Source organism: Eleutherodactylus coqui, chromosome 6 (genome assembly GCF_035609145.1).
Source record: "Eleutherodactylus coqui strain aEleCoq1 chromosome 6, aEleCoq1.hap1, whole genome shotgun sequence".
Classification (NCBI taxonomy): domain Eukaryota; kingdom Metazoa; phylum Chordata; class Amphibia; order Anura; family Eleutherodactylidae; genus Eleutherodactylus; species Eleutherodactylus coqui.
In genome coordinates, this window is record NC_089842.1 from 178,937,549 (window position 1) to 178,955,274 (window position 17,726).

The window sequence follows — 17,726 nt, forward strand, 5'->3', positions numbered from 1 at the left end:
AGGGGAAGATTCAGGAAGAGGGGAAGAGGAGATTGAGGAGAAGAGGTAAGTAGAAGAGGGAAGGGAGGAAAAGGATGGAAGGAGAGAGCAGTTCACCACTTGCAATAGTGGTTAGCACGTGGTAAACATCGATCAATGTAAACAAGTATCTAACTCATGGCCACCGCTATAGGATGGACCCGCAACCAGCAAAAAGTAACAATAATCCTACTCGAGAGTCTCGTTATCAAACCTTATGTTGGCTAAATCCTGAGACTGGAGAGGAGAAAAAATGACAAAATATTTAACAGGATATTGTGATCATCGTAGTGGAGATTGTCCTGCATACGAGAGGGGACATCTAGTTAATTTGCTATTGTGGGGCTTTATTAAACCAATGGCAGAGTTCCATATTAGTTTAATGTCCTAGTCCTGCCATGGGTCTTGAATAAGAGCGAGTGCACGTTTTTATTCATGCTCTTGGTCGTTCTCCACTATTCTCCTGGGTGATTTGGGGGGCTGCGAATTAGTTGCTGAATCCGACTCTTGAGGTGGCTGTGGGAATTGGAGATCTTCAAAGCAGCGTCTCGCTCCCTCTTTAGATAGACTAGTGTGGGATCTATCCTTGAAAGAGAATGTAAGTCTGAAGGGAAATCCCCACCTATACTGTATTCTCTAAGTAGGGCTTGAGGGTTTTTATTTTTGCCAATGTTGAGGGCGCTAGATCGGGGAAGAGTTGATATTCGTGCCCTTGAAAAATTAGTTTGGAGGTGGAGCGAGCCGCTCGTAGTAGTTTGGTGCGATGGAAGTGCATTTTAAGAACTATGTCCCTCGGGGGACCACCCGGTTTGCGGGCCTGTAGAGCTCTATGGACTGTCCATCTCCAGACTCTCTATAGGGATGTTGGGACAGAGTTCTTGGAACAAGGCTGTTGTGGTGGATTGGAGGTCCTGGATGGATTCAGGAATGCTGCCGATCCGTAGATAGTCTCTGCGGGCTCTATTTTTGGCATCCTCCAATTTGTCGTGGAGGACCAAGATTTCCTTGTGTAGCTGCTCCACCTCTTTTTCATGGGACTCGAGAACAGTTGTTGCGTTGTGCATTCAGTCTTCCAATGCCGCTGTTTGGTAGCCTAGGTCCCGAATTTCTTTTGTGAGTTTTGATGTGATGTCAGAGGAAATTTGTAGGAGTTCTTTTTTGAGTAATGAGTGTATTTGAGGCATAAGAGTCGGTTATCGAGGCAGTGATGGCAACTAGGTTGGTTGGGTCCGCAGGTGTGGAAGTCTGAGCAGTTGGGGCGTCTTCCATAGATGAACAAGACGACTCGTCTAACGGTTGGAGTCGAAGTTTGTCTTGAAGACCGCTTGGACACTGTCGGAGGTAGATCCTTTTTTTCTTGTTTTGTGGATGAAGGGCGCATCACTTCAGTGGAGTTTGATCAGGAGTAGGTAGATGAGGTAGGGGTGGGGATTAGGGGTCTCCTTTGGTTATCAACCTCTATCAGGCACCAGACACTAGTTTAGCTACATTGGGGCCGTGTGGTCACCCCTGTAACCAATGTCGGCTGTGAATTTATGAATGAATTTATAGTGGAAAGTGAGAGACTGTGGATTTATTTATTTCGCTGGTGTGGGCAGGAGCCCTTGTCTTAGTAATTACACCCTCTTGGCACTATTTTTCCCAATAGCTGTTGGGGAGAGCCTATTTGGGAATGCCACGTGTTTGGAGGGACCCCTACCCTGGTCAGTAGTCCCGAACGGGCAGGTCTCAGGTGATAGTGTCTGTCTCTGGTAGGGAGGGGGCGACTTTGTACTCACTGCGGTACCGGCTCGGTGGTGGTCTTTGTAATAAAGGTATAAAGGTCTCCTCCCAGATCCAGCCGTCAGCGGTAGCCGCCTGCGCCGTGGGCGGGAGCCATACACTTTTTTTTTTTTACAGTCAAATTGTCTTTTAAGTGTACATTTTCTTTTGCCCTATAGTTTCCATCTAAGCACTAATGTTATGCCAAGATTAACTTTATTCTATAGTCTTTATTGCCATTATTGATATTGGTTTTATTCCGATTGTGACAACCTTTCATGTTAAAATATATGGTACGTCAATTAATTCTGTGGGTTTTTTCCATCTTAGTTCACACACAGATACATTATTTTAATAATTTAGATTTTTTTTTTTCAACTGAATTTCTATTTTCCTTTATTCTCTCCTTGTTTTGGGTTTTTCTTTCCGCTCTTCTCAAGTCTGAATAATATTTCAGTCTACCAACTCCTCTCCATGTCACCTTTTATTCCACTTTGACTCTACACCATGTGTGTGTTTTGTATAGTTAACCCAGCAGGTACTGAGGAAGGGGTTCCCAAAGCTCGAAACACGTGTACAAGCTGGTTTTAGTTAATAAACAGATTTATTTTTGCTAATCGCTGAAGCTCAAGCAATTTTATTACGTTTGCAGGTTGCACCACATTCACTGTTCCAGAAAAAAATGTTCTTTTTCCTCACTCGTTCCACACTTAACCTTGCGACAGCAACTCTGATTCTCACTTATATTTGTATCCCATTTCCTATCCACCGGGGTTGCTCCATGCATCATTTTTTTTTCTATCTCTTTACACTATAGTCACTGCAGGGGGATGTTTTACCCTGTAAGGGCTCATGGGTGTATGCGTAAAATGCTCTGGGTTACCTGTAGTATTTTACACATGCATAGCCCATACGCTTTACTGGCAGAAACCGCATATGGGTTGTGTATGGCACTGCGCATGCCCGGGAATCTGACGTCAGACATGCACATGTGGCCCTATTCTAAAAATGGCCACATTTTCTGGCAGATGCATCAGCAGAGATGGTAAAGCTCTCAGAAAGGCAACAGCCCTGTCCAATTCAGCAAGAAGAGTTCTATGGCTAAACTCCTGGTCGGGCGATTTAGCCATAAAAAACAAATTGTGCTCACTTCCATTCTATGGCCAGTTTCTCTTTGGCCCAGATCTCGACAAAATCCTCGAAGGTATCCGACAGGAAGAAGGGATTCCCAGAGGAGAAACAACAGAAAGGGAAGTCCATTTTTCGGGCCCCAGCGCAGCAGTCCGAGTCATATAGGGGCAAGGGCAAGACAGGCCGCTGGAGTTACCCCAAGGGACGGTTGAGGGAGGAATTTCTTCTTCAACCCCCACCAGGGGGACCCAACAAAACAAAAACCCTGACGCCATCCCAGTGGGGGTGAGGCTGGGGAACTTTGCAGATCGATGGGCCTCAATCTGCGAGGGTTCATGGATTCCAGATATCCTACAGCACGGGCACCAAATAGAACTGGTGTCCCTCCCCAAAAGGAAATATGTTACCACAGGAGGCTCAGCACAACAGCTACACTTACTCCAGCAGAGCCTTCGGGACTTGCTACATTCAAATGCAGTATCCTTGGTTCCCCCCGAATGAAGAGACTCGGGGTCATTACTCCAGACTCTTCCTCATAAGGAAACCATGCGGAAAGTCACGCATGATAATCAACTTAAAGCCCCTGAAAGCCTTTATCAGATATCGGAAGTTCAAGATGGAGTCAATCTCAACAGTGAAGCTGAAACCAAGGGGAACCTATATGGCGTCTATAGATTTAAAGGACGCGTACTTTCATGTGCCGATCCACAGGGATTCTCCGAAGTACCTGAGGTTCGCACTAGATATGGGCAGAAAAACAAGTCCTTCAGTTCAGATGCCTTCCCTTCGGGATTTCCTCAGCGCCCCGAATTTTTACAAAAATTATGGCAGAGGTAGCAGCCTGCCTAAGGCAAAGATCAATCCTAATAATAGTTATCTGGACAACATTCTGATCATAGCAGGGTCCAGAGAGCTCTTAGCGGAACACCTGGCGACAGTTCTCGATCTGCTCCAGTTCCTAGGTTGGATAATAAACTGGGAGAAATCCAGCTTAGATCCCAGCAGAAGAAAGGTATTCTTGGGCATAACGCTCGACTCAGAGGTTCAATGCTCCTTTCTTCCTGAGATAAAAATACAGAAAATCCTTCAACTAGTCAGGGCTTTTCTACGGAGGCGATCATGTACAGTCCGGGAGGCCATGTCCCTCCTAGGGAGCCTGACATCCTGCATCCATGGGGTAGCATGGGCCCAAGCGCACACCAGACCCCTGCAGATCGCAATCCTTTCCGTCTGGGACAGAAGATAGTCCTCACTAGGAACACAGATGCACATCAAGAACTCAGTGAAGATATCCCTGCGCTGGTGGATGTCCCCAGTGAACCTGCGAAGGGGAGTCCACTGGATACAGAACCCAGCCACACACATCACAACAGACGCAAGTGCCTGGGGGTGGGGGGTACAGGTGGAAGACCAACTTCTACAAGGTCCAAGGTCACAGGAGATTAGAGGTCAATCATCAAATTAGAGAACTCCAGGCAGTTTGGAAGGCCCTCCAACAGCTGGGGGACTCTGTAAGCAATCAACACATAAAAATCCTGTCGGACAACACCACGGCGGTTGCCCAAATTCGGTGCCAAGGGGGAACAAGGTTACCAGCCCTACAGAGCATCTCGCAAAAGATCTTCAGCTGGGCGGAGGGCCAAGTCCTCTCAATCTCGGCAACACATCTAAAAGGATCACTGAACCAAAGGGCAGATTTCCTCAGCAGAAGACTTATAGACCCGGAAGAGTGGTCTCTATCTCAGGAGGTGTTCAGAATCCTAATGGACAAGTGGGGACCCCCACAACTAGATCTATTTGCAACCAAAGAGAGCGCCAAGGTGAAGAACTTCTTCTCCCTCAGACCAGGGGACCAGGCAACAGCGGTGGACGCCCTGAGTCAGAATTGGGAAAGAAAGCTGGTGTATGCCTTTCCTCCAATACCGTTGATTCCAAGAGTGTTGCAATACTTCAGATCAGAGATGCACGCTGATTCTAGTGGCCCCCTTCTGGCCGAGGAGGAGCTTGCTTGGTCTTCTAAGAACATTAAGTATCCAGAACCCAGTCATCATCCCTGCCCAGGCACATCTACTGATGCAGGTGCCTCTGAGCTACCTGAATATAGACAATATTCATCTAACAGCATGGATCTTGAAGAATCCACACTGAGAAGGGGGTTCTCCGAGAAAGTGATCAGGACCCTAATGTCAAGTAGGAAGAAAACAACCAACCTTATTTATCAAAAGGTCTGGAGGAAGTTTATCTCATGTAGGCAGGGAAGAGAATCTCAGGGCTGCCTTCAGGACATCCCCTTAATCCTGGAGTTCTTGCAGGAGGGCCTGGATATAGGCCTCTCCCCAAGCACCCTAAGAGTTTAGGTCGCAGCCCTTAATGCTTTATTCGACACGAAGTTATCAGAAAACAGGTGGATTAGCAGATTTCTGACAGCAGCAGATAGGTTACGACCTAAGCCAACAAATATATTTGCGGACTGGAATCTAAATTGGGTCCTTAGGGCTATGTCAGCAGAACCCTTCGAATCGATCAAGGCACTTTTCAATAAGAATGCTCACTATCAAAACAGTCTTCCTGGTGGCCATTACCTCAGCAAGACGGGTTAGCGAGCTACAGGCCCTATCTATCCATCACCCGTTCCTTAAAATCACCGACACAAAGTTAGTGTTTAAAACAGACCCAGCCTTTATGCCAAAGGTGGTGTCACCCTGCCATAGACCTCAGAATGTAGTACTCCCCTTGTTCTTCAATAAACCTAAAGACTAGAGGAAAAACCCTAAACTGCCTGAATGTCAGGAGAGCAATCCTGAGTTATATTAACACCACAGGTCACTGGAGGCGGAACAACCTGTTCGTCCAGGCCCAAACAAAGGGAACAAAGCTGCAAAAAGCTCCATAGCCAAGTGGATTCGCCTGGCCATGACAGAATCCTACAGGGCCCGGGGAAAAGAAGTCCCCTTGGTTCTTAAAGCCCACTCCACAAGGGCAGTAGCGCCTTCATGGGGAGAGAGAGAGAGAGAGACCCCCTTAGGAAAAACATAGGTTAAGATACCAGTTACCTAAAGATTTAGGTTAAGCTCCTACCCCGGCAATTCGTTAGAAACCACTGAGGAAGGTGGGAGAGGGGGGAGCTTTTTAACCTCTCGGTGTGAGCCTCCTCCTGATTGGACAGGAAATCTCAAATGGTGAGGTCATGGAGACTCCTGGAAACCCGATTTATCGAGTAGGTATATTCACCTTTTTCCTCACTTGTTCGATATGTTTACCCATCGGGTAGAACGTCTTTCAGGGTGGGAAGCATGTTCCATATACAAGAAAACTTCTTCCCCTCATGACAGCAATTCAGATATCCACTTCTATTTTTTTTATCCTATTTCCTCTTTACTGGGGTCGCTCCATCCACTTTTCATTTCTTTCCACTATTGTCACTACAGGGGGATGTTTCCCCTGTAAGGGCTCATGCTCATGGGTGTATGCGTAAAATGCTCTGGGTCTTCCGCAGTCTTGTACACTTACATAGCCCATGCACTCTGCTGACAGAACATGCTTAGTGTTTTGTCCCCCCCCCCCCCCCCCGCCCCCTCTACTGTTCAGAGTGCAGCTGCATATTAATATGCTGCTTATACGCAATGTATTGTGTATCTACACCATATTGATATGCAGCCCATACAAGTGCATGCTGCAATTTATTTCTCAATTTACTTGCCTATCGCTACACCAGGTGTGTATGGAGCAATGAAAGTCCACTCAACGCATATCATTCATGCGTGCAACACATGTGTAATATGCAGTGAAAAAACACCAATAGACATGAGCCCTAACTGGGGCACATATGGGTGCTATAGCTACAGTGGAAAAATGTGAAGTTTAGGAAAAGACAGTGTGAATGACCCCCTGCGAGGTCTTATATGGTGTCATGAGGGACAGATGTAAAAAAAAATAAAATGTATAAAAATGAATATGAGCCAATGCCAACCAAACAGTTGCCAAATGCACCCTATAATCCAAAGGAAATTGTATATCTATACGGCCAAAACAAAATGAGGAAGCCATTCCCCTCCTTTATTTTAGTATAAATATACTAATTCTACAAAGAAACGATTACTTTAAAAAAAAAAACTCTTTTTTTTGCTTTTTACTCCCAATTAAGGGCTCATGCACACGTGCAGATTTGAGTTTCTGAATCCGCGATCGGCACCCGGAACTTAAATTCGCAGTAGTAACTGGCCATAGAAACTAATGTCTTTCCGCTGTGTTCCACGCACACAAGCGGATTCCGATTGTGGATTCTGACAGCGTATTTAAAAACGCAGCAAGCTCTATTTTATCGTGGATTATGCGGCGACTGGCTCCATTGATCTATATGGAAGCGTCTGCTTCGCGTTCCATCCGCAATGACCATTGTGGATGTACGCGTATTTGAGGGTGGATACTTTTCATGTATCTAGGACACCAAGGAAGGAGGTGTGGACAAGGTGTGGTTTTTAAGCAAACAAGTGCACAATGGCCATGACAGACAAAATGTTTGACATGGGCAAGTTAGTTGTCCAAATGGAAGATTTTCCCACAATTTGGGACAAGAACAGGAGCCTGACATCTAAAGCGTGGGAGGAGTTCAGAGCGCTGACCTTATGGGCAGACGTGGGAAAAAGGCAGTATCACCCAGCAGAAGAATTACAGTAAGTATTGTCTTCCTTTATGATTCTGCAAGTTTTGAATGTTTTTGTGTGTTTTTGTGTGAAAAGCATAGAAATACTGCTTTGTTTTTTTGTTTTTTTCCCCTCTTTTCTCCATGCCAGTTGATGAAATGGGGGGAAAAAAGTGGTCAGCCCGTGACCAATTCCGTAAAGAATATACCGTAGTGCCGCGGAGTATAGATGCTGGGGAAAAGCCTAAACACCATTACATGTATATGCAACAGATGATGTATCTTGCTCCAACAATGGGAACTCGGCGGTAAGTATTCTGTAATGTGTGCTTTTCATTTTTTTTTTTTGGCTGCATTTTTGTGGATTGTGTTTTTTAAATTTGTGTGTGAGTGTATATATTTTTCCAATGCATGCTTGCATGCAAGACCATTTGTTCTTTTGTAAAGCATGCATGCAAGACCTTGGTGGTTTTGCAATACATGCATGACCGGTGTTTTGCAATGCATGCATGACCTTTGTTCTTTCGCAATGCGTGCATGCGAGACCATCTTTTGAGCGATAATCATTGTGTCTAAATGCACTGCCATCATACACTATTCGTTCATCACTGAGAAATCACCTAATAATAATAATAATAAACTGTATTTGTATAGCGCCAACATATTCCGCAGCGCTTACATAGACGGGGGATACAGAAAGACAATATAAAAATTACAGAACCGCGGTTACATAGTAATCAGTTGATGAAAACAATAGGGGTGAGGGTCCTGCTCCAACGAGCTGACATACTACGAATAGTGGGGTGATACAGAAGGTAAAGGGGCTGGAGATGTGCGTGGTATGGTGAGGTGGAGAGTGAAGGATGCTATACACAGTCAATGGTCAGACATTTAGCCATGTGACGGCAGAAACGGTATGACTGCAGGAGCGGTTTATGATGGGTAGCAGGGATTGCAGTCTCCATAGGTCATCTTATAGTGTGCAACCACAGGTTGCAGAACAGACGCTGTCCGAGAATATTGCATCACCACAGCATGCTATGGTGGAGACGGGACGAAGGAAGCACAGTAGAGCAGTCTGTGGCCTCGCCCTTTGCAGCGGTTGCAGCACCACCACCCACGTAAGCGTGGCAGGCCGGTCACAGCAGCAACCATGGTCACTTAACCAAAGCAGAAATACAAATGGAGGTCCTAATAATGATGCAGCGCATGACCACACCACGTGACCCAGCTGAAAGTTTTGGTCAGCATGTAACCTTCGTGATGCGTACCCTGCTGGAGATTCATCAGGCTTCCATACAGGACTTGATGTAGTTCTTAACCCCTTCATGACGCGGCCCTTTTTTTGTTTTCATTTTCGTCCCCCCCTCCCCCCTTAAAAATATCATAGCTCCTCTACTTATTCATCGACGTCGCTGAGTTGTATTTTTCAATGGTGCTATTTAATGTACCATATAATGTACTGAAAAACTTTTAAAAAATTCTAAGTGGAGTAAAATGAAGAAAAAAAACATTTCACCATGTTTCAGTGCATCTTGTTTCTAAGGTGCACAAACTGCAACAAAAACGATATAACTTAATCCTATTGGTCAGTACAATTGCTATGATACCAAACTTGTACTTTTTAAAAAATTTTTTTACTATACTACACTTTTTTTTCCTTCTCAAAGACTATTAATTTTTTTCAATTTGCTGCTGTTATCTTGTGCGCGCAATAACTTTTTTTATTTTTCTGTCAATGTAGTTCAGCAATAGCTCATTTTTTGCGGGATGTCTTGTAGTTTCCGATAGTTCTAATTCGGAATACACACGACTTTTTGATCACTTTTTATTGCGTTTTTTCTGGGAGACAGGGTGACTGAAAATGCATTTCTGGCATTCTTTTTTTTTTTTTTCGGGCGACGTTCACCGTGCAGGGTAAATAATGTGCTATTTTAATAGATCGGACTTTTACGGACGCAGTGATACCAAATATGTATTTATTTTATTTCTTAGACTTTTTAATTATAGATGTGGCAAAAAAGGGGGGTGATTTAAACTTTTATTACATTTTTTTTTTGCAATTAAAAAAACTATTGCTCTTTTTTTCACTTTACTTTCAAGTCCCCCTGGGGAACTACAATATGCGATACTTTGATCACTCCTGCAGTATGACGTAATGCTACAGCCTTACGTCATACTGCATTCTGACAGGCAGCCTATCAAGCCACCCCACGGGGATGGCTTGATATGCAGTCTCTCAAGGCAGCCCTGGGGCCTTTTAGAAGGCCCTCGGCTGCCATGACACCTGCACGGCTCCCCGATCTCACCGCAGGGGGGCCGTACTGGACCCACGAACAGTGTTCGTGGGCTTTAAATGCCGCTGTCAGGATTGACCGCGGCATTTAAAGGGTTAATAGCCGCGATCAGCCGATCGCGGCTATTGCTAGCGGGTGTCAGCTGTAGTAAACAGCTGACGCGCACGCTGTATGCAGAGAGGTCGCCCTCGCGACCTCTCTGCAGACACACCCCGACGCTGCAGGACGTAAATGTACATTCTGGAGCAGGAAGGGGTTAATGGAGATGACATTGCCACCCAACACAACCTATTGGCTCCATGAGAAAATGGATAATTATCGCCACCAGTTCATACAGCAGCAGATTGCAGGCGGCCGATAAACCCCACTCAAAGCACCCCGCCCCCACCACCATTACCCGGTACAGTCCATGCAGGGTTATGTGCAACGTGGCGCATTTTACCATGAAACCCAGACTTCGGGGTTTGCGTATGAAGTCCAGCCATACTCCACTCCAGGAACACCTATTTAAGATCGCAGTGAGCGTGGCACAGAGGCTGCCCAAACGTGCCTGACGTATGCCTCCCCCAGCAGCGACACTGATCCTTGCTACCAAAATGTTTGTTTATTTTCAAAAATTTTATTGGAAAAAACTTTCAAATTATGTTTATAAAGTTTTACTTTCATACCTATTCCTGTGTAACGTTTTTTTCTTTTTATTGTGTCTATTATTATTCAGATAGTATCACTGCACGACCTGTACAGTGCTTACGTACACTCATAATCAAGCTTGGTTATAAAGTTTGCTACTTTAAACAAAGTTCAGTATTGTCTTGACATAGGAGTTTAATCCGTTCCATGACGGAGCTCTTAAGCCAAAAAACTTTTATGTCAAAGCACTTTTCCCTATTAAAATTAATTGAAACGCCATTAATGCGTTCTGGATTAATGGTGGTTCAATTCATTCAAAGGGGAAATGAACTACAAGTTAAAAAAAAAAAATAGCCTGCCGCCGACGTTCCGCGATTGTCTGCGGCGCTGTTGCGTCCTCCTCCACGCTGACAGGGCATTGCTTTTTGGATGATGGGCTTGAATGCCCCACCTCCAGCAAGCTAATGCTCTGATTGGTTAATCCAGTGCCGCGTCAGCATGCAGGCACGTGACTCGAGTTTCTGCTCTCAAATCAGGCATAAATTCAGGAGAGAGCTTGCTCACAAGTCAAAAAACTCACAAGCTGAGGCACTGGCATCCAGAGGTGTACCACTGTATATGGTTTAATGAGGTATTGGTCAATAATGTGGCCCAATTGCGCTAAACCTAAATCTGGTATTCTATTTTACTTTACTAGCGCAAACTAGGCCATATTATATCCGCTTGCAACCCAACATCAACGGTCCTCATTGCTTGCGAGTCCCTAACTTTAAAAAAAAAAAACTGTTTGAAAAGTCCTAATCCTACGGCTTCATAGATGGAGGCCTGCTGCCACGGCACTTCCTACTCAGGAATTGGGAAGTAATCCGCAAAGCAGTCTCTAAGCTGAAGTCCTGAAGATGCAGGTCTATTCGATTTAGTTCCGATCCAAACCTCCAAGTAGTGGTGGTGGTGTTGGTAGTGGATCTTGCGCAACCGTCCAACTTGCATCATTGATCCGGAAAAAATTATGCAGGACCACAGTGGCTTTAACTACAGAGCATGGGGTTTCAGGTTCCATCTGAATAGTGCACAGGAAATATTTCTATTTACTGAAAAGAATTCAAAGGCACGTTCAACGAAAAGCCGAGCCCGCGTGAGTCAACAGTTAAAGACTCAACGTCTGGTGTCCAGCCCTCTGCAGGAAAAATCCCCAGTGACATCCCACAGCGGCCCATAGTCTACTAGTGACATCCCACAGCGGCCCATAGTCTACTAGTGACATCCCACAGCAGCCACCAGTATAATAGTGACGCTCCACAGCGGCCCCCAGTCTAATAGTGACATCCCACAGCGGCCCATAGTCTACTAGTGACATCCCACAGCGGCCCATAGTCTACTAGTGACATCCCACAGCAGCCACCAGTATAATAGTGACGCTCCACAGCGACCCCCAGTGTAATAGTGACATCCCACAGCGGCCCATAGTCTAATAGTGACATCCCACAGCTGCCCATAGTCTACTAGTGACATCCCACAGCGGCCCATAGTCTACTAGTGACATCCCACAGCAGCCACCAGTATAACAGTGACGCTCCACAGCGGCCCCCAGTCTAATAGTGACATCCCACAGCGGCCCATAGTCTACTAGTGACATCCCACAGCGGCCCATAGTCTACTAGTGACATCCCACAGCGGCCCATAGTCTACTAGTGACATCCCACAGCGGCCCATAGTCTACTAGTGACATCCCACAGCGGCCCATAGTCTACTAGTGACATCCCACAGCGGCCCATAGTCTACTAGTGACATCCCACAGCGGCCCATAGTCTACTAGTGACATCCCACAACGGCCCATAGTCTACTAGTGACATCCCACAGCAGCCCATAGTCTACTAGTGACATCCCACAGCGGCCCATAGTCTACTAGCGACATCCCACAACTGCTTTTTGGATGCGGAAATGCTGTAGACTGTCCTCAGCGAAAATTTCTGTGGAAAATTCTGCAGCATTTCCGCATCCAAAAAGCAGTTGAAATCTGCACGCTGTCTATTTGCCTGCGCATTTCTGCCACATGTAAACATACCCCAGCGATAATAGTGACACCCCACAGTGGTAATAGTGTCCCCTCAATGATAATAGTGACCCCCCCCAGCGATAATAGTGACATCCCACAGCGGCCCCTAGTATAATAGTGACACCCCCCCAGCAATAATAGTGACATCCCACAGCGGACACCAGTATAATAGTGACCCCACCCCCCCAGCGGTCCCCCAGCAGTAATAATAGTGACACCCCCCAGAGTGGCCCCCCAGCAGTAATATTAGTGACACCCCCTAGAGCGGCCCCCCAGCAGTAATAATAGTGACACCCCCCAGCGGCCCCCCAGCAGTAATAACAGTGACAACCCCCAGAGCGGCCCCCCAGTAGTAATATTAGTGACACCCCCTAGCGGTCCCCCAGCAGTAATAACAGTGACACCCCCCAGCAGTAATAATAGTGATACCCCCCAGCGGTCCCCCAGCAGTAATAATAGTGACACCCCCCAGCAGTAACAACTGTGACACCCCCCAGGGGCCCCCAGCAGTAATAATAGTGACACCCCCCAGCGGCCCCCCAGCAGTAATAACAGTGACATCCCCCAGAGCGGCCCCCCAGTAGTAATATTAGTGACACCCCCTAGCGGCCCCCCAGGAGTAATAACAGTGACAACCCCCAGCAGTAATAATAGTGACCCCCCCAGCGGTCCCCCAGCAGTAATAATAGTGACAGCCCCCAGCAGTAACAACTGTGACACCCCCAAGGGGCCCCCAGCAGTAATAATAGTGACACTCCCCCAGCGGCCACTTAGCAGTAACAGTTTCACCCCCCCAGCGGTCCCCCACAGTAATAATGCCCCCCCCCCTGTGGTCCCCCAGCAACAATAATGCCACCCCAGAGGCCTCCCGGCAGTAATAATAGTGACACCCTCCAGCACAAACAACTATGACCCCCCCCCCAGCGGCCATCCAGCAGTAATAACAGCGACACCCCCCAGCGGTCCCCCAGCAGTAATAATGCCTCCCCGCCCAGCGGTCCCCCAGCAGTAATAATGCCCCCCCAGCGGTCCTCCAGCAGAAATAATGCCCCCCCCGGCGGTCCCCGAGCAGTAATAATGCCGCCCCCCCACCCCCAGCGGTCGCCAGCAGTAATGCCCCCCCTTCCCCAGCAGTAATAATAGTGACACCCCCCAGCGGTCTCCCAGCAGTAATATTAGTGACACCCCCCAGGGGTCCCCAGCAGGAATAATAGTGACACCCCCCCAGCGGCCACTTAGCAATAATAACAGTGACACCCCCCCCCAGCGGTCCTCCAGCAGTAATAATTCCCCCCCCCCCCCAGCAGTAATAATGCCCCCCCAGTGGTCCCCCAGCAACAATAATGCCTCCCCAGAGGCCCCCCGGCAGTAATAATAGTGACACCCTCCAGCAGAAACAACTGTGACAGCCCCCCCAGGCGGCCACCCAGCAGTAATAACAGTGACACCCCCCAGCGGTCCTCCAGCAGAAATAATGCCCCCCTCCCCCCCCCCCCAGCGGTCCCCGAGCAGTAATAATGCCCCCCACTTCCCCAGTGGTCCCCCAGCAATAATAATGCCCGCCTAGCGCCCCCCCCCCAGCAGTAATAATGCCCCTCCCCCCCAGCGGTCCCCCAGCAGTAATGCCCCCCCCCTCCCCAGCAGTCGCCCAGCAGTAATGCCCCCCCCCCTTTCCCAGCAGTAATAATAGTGACACCCCCCCAGCAGTAACAACTATGACACCCCCCAGGGGCCCCAGCAGTAATAATACTGACACCCTCCAGCGGCCACTCAGCAGTAATAACAGTGACACCCTCCCTAGCGGTCCCCCAGCAGTAATAATGCCCCCCCCCCTCCCCAGTGGTCCCCCAGCAATAATAATGCCCACCCAGCGGCCCCCCCGGCAGTAATAATAGTGACACCCCCCAGCAGTAACAATTGTGAAACCCCCCAGCAGTAATAATAGTAACACCCCCCCCCAGCGGCCACCCAGCAGTAATAACAGTGACAGCCCCCCCAGCGGTCCCCCAGCAGTAATAATGCCCCCCCAGCAGTAATAATGCCCTCCACCCCGCAGTCCTCCAGCAGTTATAATGCCCCCCCAGTGGTCCCCCAGCAGTAATGTCCCTCTCCCCCTTTCCCAGCGGTCGCCCAGCAGTAATGCTTCCCCCCCAACAGTCCAACAGCAGTAAAGCCCCTCCCAGTGGTCCCTCAGCAGTAATAATGCCCCTCCCAGCGGGCCCCCAGCAGTAATAATGCCCCCCTCCCCAGCGGTCCCCCAGCAATAATAATGCCCCCCCCCAACGGTCCCCCTAGCAGTAATAATGCCCCTCCCCCCAGTGGTCCCCAAGCAATAATGCCCCCCCACTTCCCCAGCGGTCCCCCAGCAGTAATGCCCCCTCCCCTTCCCCAGCAGTAATAATAGTGACACTCCCCAGCAGAAACAACTGTGACACCCCCCCCCCAGCGGCCACCCAGCAGTAATAACAGTGATACCCCCCAGCGGTCCCCCAGCAATAATAATGCTTCTCCTCCCAGCGGTCCCCCAGCAGTAATAATGCCCCCCCAGCGATCCTCCAGCAGAAATAATGCCCCCCTTCCCCCTGCCGGCGGTCATCGAGCAGTAATAATGCCCCCCCCCCACTTCCCCAGTGGTCCCCAGCAATAATAATGCCCCCCTAGCGGTCCCCCCCAGCAGTAATAATGCCCCTCCCCCCAGCTGTCCCCCAGCAGTAATGCCCCCCAGCGGTCAGACAGCAGTAATGCCCCCCCAGCGGTTCCCCAGCAGCAATAATGCCCCTCCCAGCGGGCCCCCAGCAGTAATAATGCCCACCCTTCCCCAGCGGTCCCCCAGCAATAATAATGCCCCCCCCCCCAGCGGTCCCCCTAGCAGTAATAATGCCCCTCCCCACAGTAGTCCCCAAGCAGTAATGCCCCCCCCTTCTCCAGCGGTCCCCCAGCAGTAATGCCCCCCCCCTTTCCCAGCGGTCCCCCAGGAATAATAATCCCCCCCATCGGTCCCCCCTACAGTAATAATGCACAAGCCCCCCCACCCCAGCAGTCCCCCCAGCAGTAATAATGCCCCCCCCAGACCCACATACATACCCCTCCTCCTCGTGGAAGCACCGCTCCTCTTCTGCCTGATCGCTGGTGCACACTGACGTCAGTGTGCTGTTGGATGCCTCCTCCCCCTGCTTTCGCGGAACCAAGTAGGAAACGTCGGGGAACAGACTTCCACCAGCAGATAGCAGTGCGCTGATGAGTGAATGCCTGCAGGGGAGCAACGGCCTCTGCAGACATTCACTAATGTGGTGAGTTGCCGATGGCGACGTGTGCCAGCAGGGAGGGCTCTGCGTGCCATAGGTTCGCCACCACTGACCTAGAGTGTCCAGAAGCTCCTCTCGGACAGGGATGATGTAGGCTGCTAACAGCGAGCAGCAGCAGCGATTATATCCACGTAACGTCCACCGAGAGCGTCCAGAAGCTTCTCTCAGACAGGGATGCTGATGCGAGGAGAAGTTAAGGTGTAGCAGAGCTCAGGTGACTGTTGTAGTGTCGGTGCTGCAGGAACTGTCTGTGTTGACGGGTTCTATCTGCATCTAGAACTGGAAACCGCTGTGACCCCACAAAAATTCCATTAGAACCGCTGAGACCCCACAAGACTGCACATACATACACGTTTACAGGGGAACAGGACGAGCCGGAGGCCCCTCAAACCAGGGAATTTTCTGTACACATTTTAGGCTAATTTCACACATAATATGCAAATCCACACTGAAAGTTTGCGCCACAACAAATTCTGCACATGATTGCTTCAACTAACGATACCAGTGCCCCCAAGGTCCTCCACGGCTCTCCTGCCCCTGCTACCAATGCTACCAGGGTCCTCCACCGCTCTCCTGCCCCCGCTACTGGTACTACCAGGGTCCTCCATCGCTCTCCTGCCACCGCTACCGGTACTACTAGGGTTCTCCACCGCTCTCCTGCCCCCGCTACCGGTGCTAACAGGGTCGCCACCGCTCTCCTGCCCCCACTACCGGTGCTACCAGGGTCCTCCATGGCTCTCCTGCCCCTGCTACCGATGCTACCAGGGTCCTCCACCGCTCTCCTGCCCCTGCTACCGATGCTACCAGGGTCATCACTGCTCTCCTGCTCCCGCTAACAGTACTACCAGGGTCCTCCACCGCTCTCCTGCCCCCGTTACCGGTGCTACCAGGGTCCTTCATCGCTCTCCTGCCCCCCTGATACTGGTGTCCACAGGGTCCTCCTCTGCTCTCCTGTCCCCAATACTGGTGCTACCAGGGTCCCCCTCTGCTCTCCTGTCCCCAATGCTGGTGCCACCAGGGTCCTCCACCGCTTTCCTGCCCCCCGCAACCGGTGGTACCAGGGTCCTCCTGCCCTCCAATGCCGACGCTGCCAGCCTTCTCTGGCCTTAATTTATCAAAACTGTCTCAAAAAAAATTTAGCCTTGTTGCCCATAGCAACCAATCACAGCGCAGCTCTGATTTCTGAGGCTGCTCAAGTAAAATGACAGCTGTGCTCTGATTGGTTGCTATGGGCAACAAGGACAGTTTGTCTATTTGATAGATTAGATAAATGAGCCTGTCTGTTCTTCCGATCCAAAAGGTCTCTACTTGGTTTCTCTAGCTGAGAACAATCACATTGGAAGTATGGAGTCTATAAAAATAGGGTCTTGGCAAATGTTCATCGTATTAGATGCCAGTAGACTACGGCAGACCAGTTTGATGACAGGTTTCTGTAGAGGGTCTCTGAAAATAAAGACCTGCCAGGATTACACAGACTAGTTTGTATTGTTCGCTGCAGTAACACATAGCGAGCAGTAGAGGGTGTAAGAGCAACGCCATACACACAGCACGCAATTACAGAGGTATCAAGTTACCGGCACTTCTAGCCGGCTTCCACCCAGGTGGCTGCTCTTCATTTCCACTGGGAGGACCAATGTGGCTGCGCTCATGAGTTTAGTCTTGCTGGGGCATGGATGAGGCTCAGACTCGTGAGAACTGCTGAGTATTGTCTTGTTGGTAAGGCTCGGGAAAGGGCAGGTAATGTGTGAAATCAATTCAGAAGCCTGATTGGACCTCTTAGCACTGTGATAACAGCTTGGTGCTATACGAAAAGACAAGCCTTAGTATGAGGTTCACTGATCATTAACCCTTTCCAATCCACTGTCTGACATCTAAAGACATTTTGA